This window comes from Mirounga leonina, unplaced genomic scaffold (genome assembly GCF_011800145.1).
Source record: "Mirounga leonina isolate KUSES-001 unplaced genomic scaffold, KU_Mleo_1.0 Mir_357, whole genome shotgun sequence".
Taxonomy (NCBI): domain Eukaryota; kingdom Metazoa; phylum Chordata; class Mammalia; order Carnivora; family Phocidae; genus Mirounga; species Mirounga leonina.
Window position 1 is genome coordinate 15,714,181 of NW_023270702.1, and position 17,534 is coordinate 15,731,714.

Here is a 17,534-nt window from a genome sequence, read left to right on the forward strand (position 1 = left end):
TAAATAAATAAATAAATAAATAAATAAATAAATAAATAAATAAATAATAAATAAATAAAAATAGTGCCCTATCTACTGGCACAAAAACAGACACATAGATCAATGGAACAGAATAGAGAGCCCAGAAATGGACCCTCAACTCTATGGTCAACTAACCTTTGACAAAGCAAGAAAGAATGTCCAATAGAAAAAAGACAGTCTCTTCAACAAATGGTGTTGGGAAAATCGGACAGCCACATGCAGAAGAATGAAACTGGACCATTTCCTTACACCACACACAAAAATAGACTCAAAATGGTTGAAAGACCTAAATGTGGGACAGGAATCCATGAAAATCCTAAAGGAGAACACAGACAGCAACCTCTTCGACCTCAGCCGCAGCAACTTCTTCCTAGAAACATCACCAAAGACAAAGGAAGCAAGGGCAAAAAGGAACTATTGGAACTTCATCAAGATAAAAAGCTTTTGCACAGCAAAAGAAACAGTCAACATAACCAAAAGATATCCGACAGAATGGGAGAAGATATTTGCAAATGACATATGAGATAAAGGGCTAGTATCCAAAATCTATAAAGAACTTATTAAACTTATCAAACTCAACACCCAAAGAACAAAAGAAATGGGCAGAAGACATGAACAGACACTTTTCCAAAGAAGACATCCAAATGGCCCACAGACACATGAAAAAGTGTTCAACATTGCTCGGCAACAGGGAAATCCAAATCAAAACCTCAATGAGATATCACCTCACACCAGTCAGAAATGGCTAAAATGAACAAGTCAGGAAATGACAGATGTTGGCAGGGATGCGGAGAAAGGGGAACCCTCCTACACTGTTGGTGGGAATGCAAGCTGGTGCAGCCACTCTGGAAAACAGTATGGAGGTTCCTCAAAAAGTTGAAAATATAGCTGCCCTATGACCCAGCAATTGCACTACTGGGTATTTACCCCAAAGATACAAATGTAGGGTTCCAAAAGGATACGTGCACCCCGATGTTTATAGCAGCAATGTCCACAATAGCCAAACTATGGAAAGAGCCAAGATGTCCATCGACAGATGCATGGATAAAGAAGATGTGGTATATATATACAATGGAATATTATGCAGCCATCAAAAGGAATGAAATCTTGCCATTTGCAACGATGTGGTTGGAACTGGAGGGTATTATGCTGAGTGAAATAAGTCAATCAGAGAAAGACATGTATCATATGATCTCACTGATATGAGGAATTCTTAATCTCAGGAAACAAACTGAGGGTTGCTGGAGTGGTGGGGTTGGGAGGCATGGGGTGGCTGGGTGATAGACATTGGGGAGGGTATGTGTTATGGTGAGCACTGTGAATTGTGTAAGACTGTTGAATCACAGACCTGTATCTCTGAAACAAATAATACATTAAATGTTAAAAAAAAAAAAAAAAGAAGATAGTAGGAAGGGAGAAATGAAGGGGGGGAAATCGGAGGGGGAGACGAACCATGAGAGACTATGGACTCTGAGAAACAAACTGAGGGTTCTAGAGGGGAGGCGTGGTGGGGGGATAGGTTAGCCTGGTGATGGGTATTAAAAAGGGCACGTACTGAATGGAGCACTGGGTGTTATACGCAAACAATGAATCATGGAACACTACATCAAAAACTAATGATGTAATGTATGGTGATTAACATAACATAATAAAAAAATGTTCTGGTTTTTAGTAAAACCATTGTTTAAGGCATCATATTTGTTTAAGGCTGTCAAATGTCTCTTGCTTGAAAGATCTATGGAAGAAAACAATTTTTTTAATGAAGAAGAAAAAGGTGGAGAGTAATACATGTTTGCATGGAAAATACAAATAAAAAGAAAGCAAGCAAAAAAAAAAAAAATAGTGCCCTATCATGAGATCAAGCCATGTGTTGGCTCTGTGCTTTGTGTGGAGTCTACTTGGGACTCTTTCTCCCTCTCTCTCCACCCCTCCCCACTCCACGCACTCTCTCCACCCCCTCTAAAATAAATGAATAAATCTTAAAAAATAAATATTGCCTTGGAGGGGCAGCTCTTCCTATATTTTATGTTTCTATTTTACTCATATAAACTGTTCTTTCAAAGCTCAGCTAAAATTAAACTCCTCGGACAGGCTTTAACTAGCTCAGTATAGAGTAATTTGCCCTGTTATTTCTTTAGTAACTTCATCACTGTTGCCACTTTTTATAATTACATATTTTATATCAATAAATTTCCTGAATTACTAGACTATAAACTCCATGAAGACAGAGTATATTTGTTTCGTTTACAAATGTCAAATCAAAACCTAACTTGGCATTTATTCATAATGAGAATTTAATATATTTCTGAATGAATGAATAAACACTGGTGGGCAAACCAGTATAGTACAAACTGTACTCCCTACTAAGTGATTTACTCATCATACCTGTTCTCATACTTAAGCATCTTATTTTAAAGACTCTTAAGCATGTGTGGCAGACATGCACAACTGTATTACTATATTTATCTTATAGCTTCATTTTTTTTATATTTTAGCTTAATTTTATTTTTGATGAATACTTGAAACTCTCAAAATCTGAATACTACATTTGCAAGCTGTTCTTATCCAATGACCACATCTTCATTTCCTTTTGAAATGTTTTCTGTTAACTATTATGTACCTTTAAATTTGTAGAGCCATATTTTAAGTGGCTCCAGGATGTACCAATTACATAGAATACCAGAAGCTTTGTTTGTGACTATTTGGGTTTTATAATTAATTTGAATGAAGTGTGGTTTGTTCATGGAGTCATTGGAGAATCATCATATTATTAAAAGTCAGATGGCGGCCCAATTTACATGCCTAACAGGCATAAAATAATTTTCTAGTGGAAACATTTAAAAATTGGTTGTGTTCCCTTCAATAATTATTAATTCAAATAATTTTGCTTACATTTTTTTTCACATGAGAAATAAAAAAGTAATACACTCTCTGAAATTGTTTAAAAAATTTAGCATGCCGGGCGCCTGGGTGGCTCAGTTGGTTAAGCAACTGCCTTCGGCTCGGGTCATGATCCTGGAGTCCCTGGATCGAGTCCCGCATCGGGCTCCCTGCTCAGCAGGGAGTCTGCTTCTCCCTCTGACCCTCCCCCCTCTCATGTGTTCTCTCCCATTCTCTCTCTCTCAAATAAATAAATAAAAAATCTTAAAAAAAAATTTAGCATGCCATTGTTCTTTTTGGCAAGTGAACTTTATTAATCATACTGTTTATCAACAAATAAAATTACCTCCCATTTTACTTTGGCCATTTATCATTTTATTTCATTTATAACAGAACTTTCTGTAATTCATTATTGTTCAGTATCTCAAGAGAGCTATATTTTTGAACTTCATTTTTTATTGTGCATTTCTTTAAATATACAGTTTTTGCTATACATGAACAAAAAACCAACTGTTACAATTATGATATCAAATGAATTCTATGAATTCTAAGAATAGTTTCATTTAGAATATACTAATTTGGCTAAATTGTAGAAATGGCTTTTTTTTAACAATATAACATATTGACATTTTTTAGAACATTATCTAAGGTGTTATAGACATGACCTGAGAAACTTTATATAATTGCTTAAGAAAAAAATTAAAATACTACTCAGTAATAAAAAGGAAAAAACTATTTCATACTAAAACTTGGGTAATATCAAAATAATTATACTGAGTGAAGGAAGTCAAATAATAGGGAGTAGATACTGCATGAATTCATTTACATAAATCTCTAAAAAATATAAACTTATCTATAGTGGTAAAAAAACACATCAGTAGTTGCCTGAAGATCACAATGAGCTATCACCTTAAACCTTACTACTCTGGCAATAGATTTCCTTATAAAGGGATCCAGATAAGAGAGAGTAGAAAGTGATACCTATTTATATTTCAGAAGAGATACCAAGATTTATGAATACTATAAGAGATGTTTTAATACATCTGACTGTACGTATCCCACTATTACTTTATAACACACATTTGTAGCATTTCCCTTTGTTGTTCTCATAACAGAGCTTTGAGGAAAACATACAGTGGTATTATAGAGATATTATTCTTTTTTTAAGATTTTATTTATCTTTTTATAAGAGAAAAATAATTATAAATATTCCCAAATTATTCCTCATTCTAAAAGAAATAGTATACATGTGTATTTTGCATTTATATCTCTTTATTTGACAGAGAGAAAGTACAAGCAGGCAGAGAGAGAGAGGGAGAAGCAGGCTCCCCGCTGAGCAGAGAGCCCGACATGAGACTCAATCCCAGGACCCTGGGATCATGACCTGAGCCAGAGGCAGACGCTTAACTGAGTGAGCCACCCAGGCACGCCTGTAGAGATAGATACTATTCTTGAAAAAATAAATAAAAATCAAAGAATCAAGAAAGAGCTTCATTTTAGTCATTTTTCCTTAAAGGAATGAGGGTGAAGAATATACAAATAAGTATTAAGAGCAATTTAAAAAGTCAATAGTTATATGCCTTTTCTCATATATGGCACTGATGTATTTACCGCCTACTCTGATATGATAAAAATTATAATTTTTTGCTATCCATAATGTTAAAGCTTTAGTGCATTCTGTATGAGAACACATGTATTAAGATAGTAACTCTATAATGAAATTCTATTTCATTTACGTAAGAATTCTTTTTTTTTTTTTTTAAGATTCTATTTATTTTTTAGAGAGCAAGCGAGAGAGAAACAGCATGAGAAGGGAGAGGGTCAGGGAGAAGCAGGCTCCCCGCTGAGCTGGGAGCCCAATGTGGGACTCGATCCCAGGACCCTGGGATCATGACCTGAGCCGAAGGCAGACGCTTAACCATTTGAGCCATCCAGGCGCCCCATTTATGTAAGAATTCTAAGGAATATGGAAAAGACACCTGGGTGAGAGCCACTTTAGATACTATCTTCACATAATATGTGGAGAAAGCACATTGGTTGGTGAATAATTCAGTCAAACCCTGAAAAAATCTATTTAAAATATCTGAATGAAGGAAATGGAAATCAAGAGGACAGGAAGGCACTGAGAAGCACTGTCCTTACCTGGATAATTGCTCAAAGTCTCTATTGAGCAACTAATCCATAGTCTAGGATCTAATACAATAAAGGAAATACAATAAAACTGGTTAGATTAATAAACTGTTAGCAAAACTTTTGAGTTTTTAAAATATAAATGATCCAGTTCCTTTGAGGTAGTAAAATAGTTAAATTGTTTGATTAAAACGCTGCAGCAATATGAAAAACAAGAAAAAAATGCAAATCTTTCTGGAACTCTACCTTTAACAGATTTTAAGATTTGCAATATGATTAGCTAATCCAAATGTTTAAAAAAATCTGAGTTATCATATGGTTTTGTGTCTTTTTTTCCCCACATACTGTACTTCGAAGTCTTCTAAAACAGGCACATGGCAGTGAGGGATGGGATACTGCAAGTGAAAGATAAACTGCCAGATTTCTCAACAGAAATAATCTAAAAGTGTATTTTCTAGTGAACAGTATGAGTAAGTCCTTCTCTAGAGCCAAAATAATGTTGTGTTACTTTCATATTTCTTGCTGAATATATAACTGACGTTTGTGACAAGGTTGCTTTTGTTATAGCTAGAAACATGCATCTTCAATGTTACTGCTCCATATTTATATGATTAATGGTCAAACTGCAAGATGCAGAAGACAATTTAACAGTGTACCTTGTCACAAAAACATTCATTTGAAAGCACTTTCACTATTTTAAACAAAAATGACAAGTCTCTCTTTCAACAGATTGACAGCAACAAAAAATGGAAGGCTTACTCAGATCTCACCTAAAATGTGTGTATTATTTTGCAATACCCAAGTTTATTGAACTGTCCTTTGTAATATGGCCTCAGTGAAGTTCTTCTCCACCTTCGACCATGCAGCCATGCAGCTGTCACATTGTTCCAATAGAACGGCACATAAACTGACTTTCAACGAATAATATGTAAATAATGGAATAATTGTATACCTTTGCATTCTGCATGCAAAATACATATGTATACTATTTCCTTTAGAATGAGGAATAATTTGGGAATATTTATAATTATTTTTCTCTTATAATATGTGTAAACAATGGCTAATTTATACTGTTCCTATCTTACACTGATCTAATAAAAAATCCATTTGGTACCGCCAGAATGCACCTCAGGCTTATTATATACAGATAGTAAACAGTACCATTTACAAGTCAAACTTCAAAGCTAGTGATTGATATATCCATCAAGTTAGACTTATTCCTTAATCAACTGAACTGAAATTAGTGATTACTGTTAGAATTATTCAGAAAACTTAATCTAAATTTATAGGGAAGAACCAGTTACTATCTCCAGAAACAGATAGTCTCAAGAATTCTTTTAATGACTATGTCACCTCTGGCATATTAATATGTCTAAGCCTCAATCCCTTCATCAATACAATGGAATAATATCTCAAATAATTTTTGTTGGAATTCAAATAAGTAATCTATATAAAATAATAGCATATTCCCTCTACATAGAAGGAATCCCTTTAATTTAGATAATTATATTTGCTATCATCTCAAATTTAGACTCACATTTTTTTAAGATTTTATTTGTTTGAGAGAAGCAAGAGAGCACAAGCAGGGGGAGCAGAGAGGGAAGGGGAGAAGCAGACTTCCCACTGAGCAGGGAGCCCAATGTGGGGCTCAATCTCAGGACCCTGAGATCATGACCTAAGCCAAAGGCAACCGCTTAACCAACTGAGCCACCCAGGCACCCCTAGAGTCATACTTTTAATTTATTTTCTAGTTTTCTATTTGGTTTTGTAAGTCTTAGTGAATTCTGAAGTTGTGTTTAAATAAAAAATTCTCACTATACCCTTAGAGACTAGAGATCATAAGTCTTTTTTCTCTCATGTCAAATTTGCCTATATACTCATTCATTGAACAAATATTTATTTAGTATCTAATTACTTACATTAGCATTCTATGTCTTCCAGCTCTTTTCTGACTTTAATTCTTTGATGTTCTACCTACAGGGAGGTAAATGCTGGTTATGCTGATGTTTTACATACCCACATAAAAGATAATGAAAATTTTTATTATAAGTAAAAATTATATATATAATTAAATATACATATTTAATTACATATATATTTAATTACATATGTATGTATATATTAGACCAAGTACTGAGTCTAATAAATAAATAACATGCCTAAATATCAGGCAGGTTTTCCTGACATCACGTGATGTCTTTTGTTCACATCAAAGTGTGAAATTTTTAAATATTTTTGCTTAGAAACTAAAAATTATTTAAGCTTGCAACAATGACATGAAGGTAATACAATTCCTAAGAGAATTAATGGAAACAGCAAGGCAAGCTCCTTAAGTTAAGCATTATTTAAAAATATATCATAAATGGGGGGAGGCTGGGAAGATAGCAGAGTAGAAGGACACTAACTTCACCTTATCCCATGGATACAACTAGATAACACTCCCATCAGCATAAATAACCCACAAAACAATCCGAAGACAGGCAGAACAAACCCCACAACTAAAGGTAGAGAAGAGGCCAAATCTAAGAAGATAGGAAGGGCAAAGATGCAGTTTGGGAGCAAAATGCACCCTGGCTTTCTCCAGTAGAGAGGGAGCTAGTAGCATGGAGAAGGTGAGAAACAGACTATCAAATGGGGAAGCCTGCATGGGGAAGTCAAATCCCCATAACACTTGGCTTTGAAAGCAAGAGGGGCCAAATCTTGTGAGTTCTTACAACCAGCAGGACTTAAGGCCTGGAATTTTAAAAATCTGTGGGCTCTACTCCGGGAGAACTCAGAGGGTATTAGGAAGCAGAGTCCCTGCCCTTAATGAGACAGCATGACAAACAGCCAGCAGAGATACAGAAAGGAAGCAGCAGTTTGAAAAACACCAGGGGCAGATGGGAGGGAGTTATTTACTCATCTCAGAGCATGGTCCAGAGGGGCAGAGATCACAAGGAGACCACTCCAAGAACAAAGGAGCTGCCAGGCACCATTTCCCTGCCTCGACACCAGCATAAATACAAGGCCAAGTGAAGGAACCAGCAAGGCACTCACACTCACTACCTACCTTGCTCACAGCAACCCACATCCCCCACCCTCCCACCCCCTCACCCCCACGCTTTGGTAGATATGCCCTTCCTAGTTACACTTACCTCAGTTTCAGCACTGAGGGGACCCTCCCCGAGAAGACCACCAAAAACGCCACCAACATGTTTCTGATTTTGCATGTGTTGTGGGACCTTGGGCAAAAAAAAATCATAACTTGGAAGAGAAAATTGGGAATTGCTAGAGCAATATCCTAGCGTAGATGAGAAATTTAATTTGATTAATATCTACATTGAAATAGTAAACTCATAACTCACTAACATTATTATATACTGTGCATATTCATTTGTTGATGAATATAAATAGATGTCAAAAGGTATGACATCTTTACAAACCCATTTTTAAAAATATTCTGTTTAGACAATAGTATTATCTTTAATTCCTTAAAGAAAATCAATATAATGGAGCTTTACCTTTTTTTTATATTCTAGGTTAGATTCACTTTATTCCCTTATGAATTAAACATTTAATATCATTTGAATATTAGTATAAAATCCATTTACTATCTGGCCATTTTAATTTCTTTGATTTTATTTTTACTGCTGTTTTATATTCATTATTTATTGTATTTTATCATACCCTATCAAAACACTACCTAAATTCTTAAATACCATTTAATTATATTTAATTTAAATATGTTATTTTTCTTTTTCTTTTGCACTTTAAAGCCTAAAAAGGGATGGATTTTATGCTTTTTATTTTGTGGATTTGTTAATAAAGAGAAAGTTTTATTTATATTTATTTACTTACTTATTTTAAAGGGAAAATATCTCTGAAAAGTCAAGGAAAAAAGCATACAATGCAGGTGTTTTGTCTTTTTTACTTTATTTCTTCTTTTTTTTTAAATTCTTACCAGTTTATAATCCTTTATTATTTCTTTATGGGCTTGAACTTTCTTACCTCTCTTTATTTAATACCTTTGTGTGTGTTGTATTTGAATCTGGTAAGTTTGTTTGTTTGTTTGTTTTTTCTTAAATATCTATTTCCTTTTCCATCTCAACATTTCTAGCACATGGATTTCTTTAACCAGTTCTGTGTATTTTAATAATTTCATCAGTTAGGTTTGACAAATCCTTGTATATAAAATAAATGCAAATTTAACATATAAATTTACTGAGAAAATAAATACTGGATGATTTCGTCTGACAACTTTTTTTGGAGTAATTCAATAGGCTTATCCTTACAATATTGGATTTCATTTTCAGTTTAGCAGCACTTCAATCTCTAAAAGATAGCCATAACACCAGTACCGGTGCTTGAAATTAATCACAGAAATGGTCTACAAGACTATAATGTTTGACTTGAAATCCTGCTCAGACCAAAATGTTCTTGCAATCTGTAGGAGTTTGTGCAAGTTTGAGGACACAAACCATAGTATATTAACTCCGCTAGACAATGTAAACTGTAGGGAGCCAAAAGAAGCTTTTTCTCCTTACTCTTTTAGAGTAAAAAAAAAACAAAAAACAAAAACAGAAGCGATAAAGTAGAAAGACAAAATACCTGCACTGTATTTTTTTTCCTTGACTTTTCAAAGATATTTTTCCTTTGATTGTTGTATTAATGTAATTATAAAATGTTCTTTTACCCCATATTTTCAAAAGGGGCACTATCTGCCACATTAAAAAATAAAATAAAATCACTCTATTTGATGCCATTTCCAAAGAGGAAAAATTTGTTAATTGAAATGCTGTCTACATTATTTATTCCTGAGTAGGTCAAGTTCAGCTTTTATTTTTTTGGTGTTTATATATTTATCATATAATATACAAATGAGTGTAGAAAGAGTATTGGTTCCATAAAAAAGTCTTATTTTTAGCTTCAGTGGCTCAAATTGAAATGTATGAGATGAAAGAAGTGCTAGAATTCACTAATTTTAATTAAAACAAAACAATATATACCTAAAATGTCCTGATCTGGAATAAAGAAACTTTAAAGATAGAGAATAAAAAAGACAACTAAAAGAAACAAAGAGGGAGAGGTATAATGTTCTCACTTGGGAATCTTTTATGCATATATAAATAAAGCATCAGGCTTATTTTTAAAATCCTTAACTAGGGGTGCCTGGGTAGTTCAGTCAGTTGAGCATCCAACTCTTGGATTCGGATTAGGTCATGATCTCATGGGTTGTGAGACTGAAACCTGCATCAGGCTCTGTGTTCAGCAGGAAGCCTGCTCAATATTCTCTCTCTCTCCCTCTAAAATAAATAAATACTTTTTTTTTTAAGATTTTATTTATTTATTTGACAGAGACAGAGATAGTGAGAGCAGGAACACAAGCAGGGGGAGTGGGAGGGCGAGAAGCAGGCTCCCCATTGAGCAGGAAGCCTGATGTGGGACTCAATCCCAGGACCCTGGGACCATGACCTGAGCCAAAGGCAGATGCTCAATGACTGAGCCACTCAGCACCCAATAAATAAATTATTTTTTAAAAATAAAAAATAAAATCCTTAGCTATTGGACATATTTTTGACATAAACATCAAAGAAGTTATGTTTTACTATAAAATATGTAACACAATTAAAGAGTTAAAATGTATCTGGAATTGTCAGGTAACCTAAAAGCTATATTATACTTCATAAAATTACACTGTGACTTTTTCTTCCAATATTTAGTAATTTCTAATTATGTTTTACAGTGCAGATTTCTTTCACACATCATTCAGTCAGTATTCTAGAGAATTTGGAAAAACATTAGATGAACTTAAATAATGCCAGCATTAATACTAGCTAAATCTTTCATATTCATGGCCTCTAAAAAGAATTAAATATTACATTTTTCTTTCCAGGTTGTTTTGGAGCGTGTATATGTGTGTGTGTGTATGTGTGTGTGTGTGGTCTGTGTTTGAATTCAAATATATTTGATTCATATAAAAATGATGCTAAAGCTCCAAAAGAAGTAAAAAGTGATTGTGTTTGAGAAAGACTCTGCCTGAGGAAACAATGAGAGCATGCATAATGGAATCCAGCAATCTAGAAGAAATTATCATTTTCCTTGCTTTATCATTTACAAATGTATTTGTCTAGTTTTATAACTAAATATGTCATATATTTTTAAGTCTCAGAGACAACAGGGAGTATTTGGTCCAAATATTTTAAAAATTGAATCAGCAACCTTTCATTGTAGGTTATTTACATAGCACAGCACACACATACATACACATGCACACTGAAGTCAGAGATTATATATTTTTTTATTTATCCCCAACACTCAAAAGTGTTATCCAAGTTAAAGCAGAAACCTCAACTTGTTGAGCTAATAAATAAATATCAGAAATTAAAAACCAAAACCTTTAGAGTCTACATGGAAGATAATGTGGGGCTTACTTTCAATTTTGTTCTGTGAGGGGGTCAGCCAGTTAAACTCTTGCCTTCAGCTCAGGTCATGATCCCATAGTCCTAGGACTGAATCCCTCTCCCTCTCCCCTTCCCTTGCTTATTCTTTCTCGCTCACTCTCTCTCAAATAAAAATCTAAAAAAAAAAAAAAAATGTTCTGCTGTGATGTGGGTTTAATATCATGCAATAAGCTTTAATCTTAAATAGAATTTATTTTGTGAGTAATGAATTACCTGGAAAGCATTTAAGTTGCCAGTAACTTATAGCGTTTTGCCTTCAAATAAAATTTCAATTTTTTCTTAATTGTGACAGCTTGTGATTAATTAAAACTAGCAGCACTTTCAGAATATAGAATTAAAAACAAAAGCTGGGGGGAACTTGGGAAGATGGCAAAGTAGGAGGACCCTGAGCCCACCCCATCCCACATTTTTAACTAGATATCATCCATATCCAAGTCATTAAACCAGAAAGTGATCTGAAGACTGTCATTAAATATTTATGTACCCAAAATAGGAGTACCCAAATACATAAATAAGTTAATAACAAACACAAAGGAACTAATCGATAATAACACAATAATAGTAGAGGACTTAATACCCCGCTTACATTGATGGATAGATCACCTAAATAGAACAGCAACAAAGAAATAATGGCTTTAAATGACACAATGGAACAGATGGATTTAACAGTTATATTCAGAACATTCCATCCAAAAACAGCAGAATACACATTCTTTTCAAGTGCACAAGAACATCCTCCAGAATAGACCCCATATTAGCACACAAAACAAACATCAACAAATTCAAGAAGATCAAAATCATACCATGCATCTTTTCTGACCACAATGCTATGAAACTAGAAATCAACCACAAGAAAAAATCTGGAAAGAACAAATACATGGAGGTTAAATAACATGCTACTACACAATGAATGGATCAAACAAGAAATCAAAGAATAAATTAAAAAGTACATGGAAACAAATGAAAATGAAAACATAACAGTCCAAAACCTCTGTGATGCAGCAAAATCAGTTCTATGAGGGAAATTTATAGCAATACACACCTACCTCAAGAAGCAAGAAAAATCTCAAACAACCTAACCTTGTACCTAAAGGAGCTAGAAAAAGAACAACGAACAAAAGTTAAAACCAGCAGAAGGAAGGAAATAGTAAAGATTAGAGCAAAAATAAATGATACAGAAATGAAAAAAACAAACAAAGAACAGAGCAATAAAACCAGAAGGTGGTTCTTTGAAAAAAATAATAAAATTGATGAACCTCTAGCCAGACGTATCAAGAAAGAAAGGAAAAAGGACTCAAATAAATAAAATCACAGATGAGAGAGGAGAAATAACAACCAATACCACAGAAATACAACCTATGAAAAACTATATGCCTACAATTTGGACAACCCTAGACAAAATGGATAAATTCCTAAAAACATATAACCCAACAAAACTGACAGGAGGAAATAGAAAGTTTGAACAGACTGATAACCAGCAAAGAAATTGAGTCAAAAATAAAAAAAACTACCAACAAACAATCTCCAGGATGAGATGCCTTCACAGGGGAATTCTACCAAACATTTAAAGAAGAGTTAATACCTATCTTTCTTAAACTATTCCAAAATATAGAAAAGGAAGGAAAACTTTCAAATTCATTCTATGAGGCCAGCATTATTGACCATTATTGGATAACAAAACCAGATAAAGACTCCACTAAAAAAGAGAACTGTAGGCCAATATCTCTTATGAACATAGATGCAAAAATTCTCAATACTAGCAAACAAGATTCAACAAGACATTAAAAAAAAAATCATTCACCACCATCAAGTGGTGAATTTATTACTGGGTTGCAAGAGTGATTCAATATTCATAAATCAGTGTTATACCTCACATCAATAAGAGAAAGGATAAGAACAATATGATCCTTTCAACAGAGACAGAAATAACATTTGACAAAGTATAACATCCAGTCATGATAAAAACCTTCAACAAAATAGGTTTAAAGGGAACATACCTCAATGTAATAAAGATGATCTATGAAAAACCCACATGAGAAAAAAGAGATTTTCCTCTAAGGTCAAGAACAAGACAAGAATATCCACTCTCACCACTTTTATTCAATATAGTACTAGAAGTCGTAGCCACAGCAATTAAGCAACAAAAATAAAAGGAATCCAAACTGGTAAGGTAGAAGTAAAACTTTCACTATTTGTAGATGACATGATACTAAATATAGAGAATCCTAAAGACTGCACAAAAAAATGTTAGAACTGATCAACTAATTCAGTAGAGTCACAGGATACAAATTCAATGTACAGAAATTTGTTGCATTTCTATACACCAATAATAAAGTGGCAGAAAGAGAAATCAAGGGATGCCTGGGTGGCTCAGTCAGTTCAGCATCAGCCTTTGGCTCAGGTCATGGTCCCAGGGTCATGCGATTGAACCCTACATCAGGCTCTTTCCTCAGCAGGGAACCTGCTTCTCCCTCTCCCTCTCCCTGGTGCTCCCCCGATTATGTGCTTGCTCTCTCTGTCAAATAAATAAATAAAATCTTTTAAAAAAATAAAGGCAAGAGAAGTCAAGAAAACAATACATTTTTATTGTACCAAAAACAATAAGATACCTAGGGAAAAAATTAACAAAGGAGGTGAAAGACCAGTACTCTGAAAACTATAAAACACTGATGAAAGAAATTGAAGAGGACACAAAGAAATGGAAAGACATTCCATACTCACAGGTTAGAAGAACAAATATTGTTAAAATGTCTACACTATCCAAACAATCTAAATGTTTAATGCAATCCCTATCAAAATATCAATAGCATTTTTCACAGAACTAGAACAATCAATCCTAAAATTTGCATGGAATCACAAAAGACCCTGAATAGCCAAAGCCATCTTGAAAAAGAAATACAAAGCTAGAGGCATCACAATTCCAGACTTGAAGTTATATTTCAAAGCTGTGGTAAGCAAAATAATATGGTACTGACACAAAAATAGACACATAGATCAATATAACAGAATAGAAAACCCAGAAATAAACCCACAATTGTATGATCAATTAATCTTCAACAAAGTAGGAAAGAATATCCAATGGGGAAAAGACAGTCTCTTCAACAAATGGTGTTGGGAAAACTGGACAACTACATGCAAAAGAATGTAGAATGTGTATATCATACACAAAAGTAAATTAAACATGGATTATAGACCTAAATATGAGACCTGAAACCATAAAAATCCTAGGAGAGAACACAGGTAGTAATTTCTTTGACATTGGCCATAGCAACTTCTTTCACGATATGTCTCCTGAGGCGAGGGATACATAAGCAAAAATAAACCATTGGAACCACATCAAAATAAAAAGCTTTTGCATAGTGGAAGAAACAATCAACAAAACTAGAGGGCAGCCTACAGAATGGGAGATGATATTTGCAAATGATATATCTGATAAAGGACTAATAACCAAAATATACAGAGAACTTATAAAAGTCAACACCCAAAAAACAAACAATCCAATTAAAAAATGGGCAGAAGACATCCAGATGGCCAACAGACATGAAAAGAGTCTCATCATCACTTATCATCAGGGAAATGCAAATCAAAACAATGATATATCACCTCATACCTGTCAGAATGGCTGAAATCAACAACAGAAGAAACAAAAGGTATTGGCAAGGATGTGGAGAAAAAGGAGCACTTGTGCACTGTTGGTTTATATGTTTATAGCAGCATTATTTACAATAGCCAGAATATGGAAGCAGCCCAAGTGTCCACTGACTGATGGATAAAGAAGATGCTATCTATCTATCTATACATACATTCACAGTGGAATAATATTCAGCCGTAAAAAGAATGAAATCTTGCCATTTGCAATGTCATAGATGAAGCTAGAGAGTATAATGCTGAATGAAATAAGACACAGAAAGACAAATATATTATTTCACTTATATGTGGAATATAAGAAACAAATGAGCAAAGGGAAAAGAACATAAGGATGGGGAGGAAGACAGGGAGAGAAAGAGAAAGGAAGAAACAGACTCTTAATTATACAGAACAATTTGACAGTTACCAGAGTGGCTGGGGTGGAGGGATGAGTGAAATAAGTGGTGGGGATTAAGGAGTGCCCTTGCCGTGATGAGCACAGGGTGAGGTATGGAAGTGTTGGATTACTATATTGTGCACCTGAAACTAATACAGCACTGTATGTAACTAGAATTAAAATAAAAATTTAAATTGAAGAAATTAAAAATAACTAAAAATAAAACCACAGGCAATTCTGTTGCCACATAGAGGTAATTTTAAAACAAATTCACAGCTCTTTATGGCTTTCATACAGTCTACCATGGACTCTAGCTTCAGTTTTATACTTTGGTTTTAACACAATCTAATATGATTGGCAGAAACCATCCCTGGAATAGCCACAGATAATTGACTAATTAAAAATTCATGTAGAAGTGATTCCATATCAGCTCTTCAGCCCATTTGCTCTTAGATCTATTTCCTGAGTCTATCAGCTATATTATCCTTCATCATCTGTCTTCCGGTTGGGTTAGCCAATGAAAGTCACTCTCAGGAGATTAGAGGATGGGAAAGCAAGAAGCCAGCATATTTCTGATAGTTATGAGCTCTTGGGAGGAACAGTTATTCAAAATCAAAATGTAACTGTTAAATGGGAGTTCTGTATTTAATCTAACCTAGATTAAATAGCCCAGGATTCTTCCAGGAGGCCTGCTTCTCCTCTATGGCTTCCTGTAGCAATATTGCCTTCCTTTGCGCTTTGTCTCTTGAGCCTAGTGGTAGCAAGAGCATCCACACTTGCTATCTTTAAGATGTCTCCCCACCCTTCTAATTCCTATATTCCTGGCAGATGAACTTTGATATAAGATTAATTACACAAGACTGAGAAAAAAAAGGGAAGCCAAATGGTAGTATTTGACTATATCAAAATTAAGAGTTTCTGTTTAGTAAAGGACTCAAATCACATAATTAAAGGCATAAGGACACCTTTAAGGACACGATAAGAAAATATTTACAGTATCTATAACCAACAGTTTAGTATCTTGAATATGAAAAGAACTCCTTTAAAGCATACAAAAATTAGGAAATCCAATTATAAAATGGGCAATTAAATGAATAGGCATTCCAAAAATAAGAAGATAAATAAGAAAATGAGTAGATGCTCAGGTAAAAAAGTAGTGAGTTACACAGATTAAGACATTAGTAAGTTTAGGGCGGCTGGGTGGTGCAGTCAGTTAAGTGTCTGACTCTTGGTTTTGGCTCAGGTTGTGATCTCAGGCTTGTGAGATCGAACCCCACCTCAGGCTCTGCACTCAGTGTGGAGTCTGCTTAAGTTTCTCTCTCCTTCTGTCCCTTGCCCCCGCCTCTCTTTCATTGTCTGAAAAATAAGTAAATCTTTAAAAAAAAAAAAAAAAGACATTAGTAAGTTTCTACTTTCTACCTATTAGATTGACACAAAATAAAAATTCCCATATCATTTCTCCATGTTTCAGAAAGTGGTCTATATAGCAACATTATTTGTTCCTGCCATAACCTTAAGGAAAAATTTCACAAAGTCTAGAGCCCTTGATATTCTAAAGAAGAAGAAGGGTATCCACAACTTCCATGCTTCAGGAACGTGAGTGTCACCAAAACTGAATATCAGAGGGAATATTGTATCTTCAGAAACAGAAGTGGTGGCATTTGCATCACAAATATACAGTGGACTGGAAATGCTTATTCTGGTAGCTCATACCACTATGTTCACTGAACATCCAGGTGATGGCAGAGTATATCCTCTAGGAGCACCAGCCAGCATGCTGTATTACAGTTGACTGCTACATTTTGAGCTTCACCTATTGCTACTTGCTCCATCCCTTGTCTTTACTAAACAGATACAGGAAGCTTTTGGGGAACCCCATCTTTTGTTGGCTACTGATTCCAAGGTTAAGGCATCTACTGGGAGCCTGATCACCATGGCTCTGTGTAACATATATACTTTTCTACATTATGTGGACATTGACTTCCATGAAACAAGGGGATGCACTCATTGGATCGGATATGGCAGATGCTGGCTCAGAA

General features: G+C 34.5%; 1 long non-coding RNA gene across 1 annotated transcript in view; it reads right to left on the reverse strand.

Annotated features, from left to right (window-relative positions):
* LOC118027118 overlaps window positions 1-17,534 on the reverse strand; it is a 278,436-nt gene that overhangs the window by 11,132 nt on the left and 249,770 nt on the right. Inside the window, exons 4-5 of the long non-coding RNA XR_004683755.1 lie at window positions 8,166-8,252; window positions 6,951-7,005 (exon numbers count right to left, since the gene is read on the reverse strand). This is a non-coding gene — a long non-coding RNA (uncharacterized LOC118027118). The remainder of the gene's footprint in view (window positions 1-6,950; window positions 7,006-8,165; window positions 8,253-17,534) is intronic.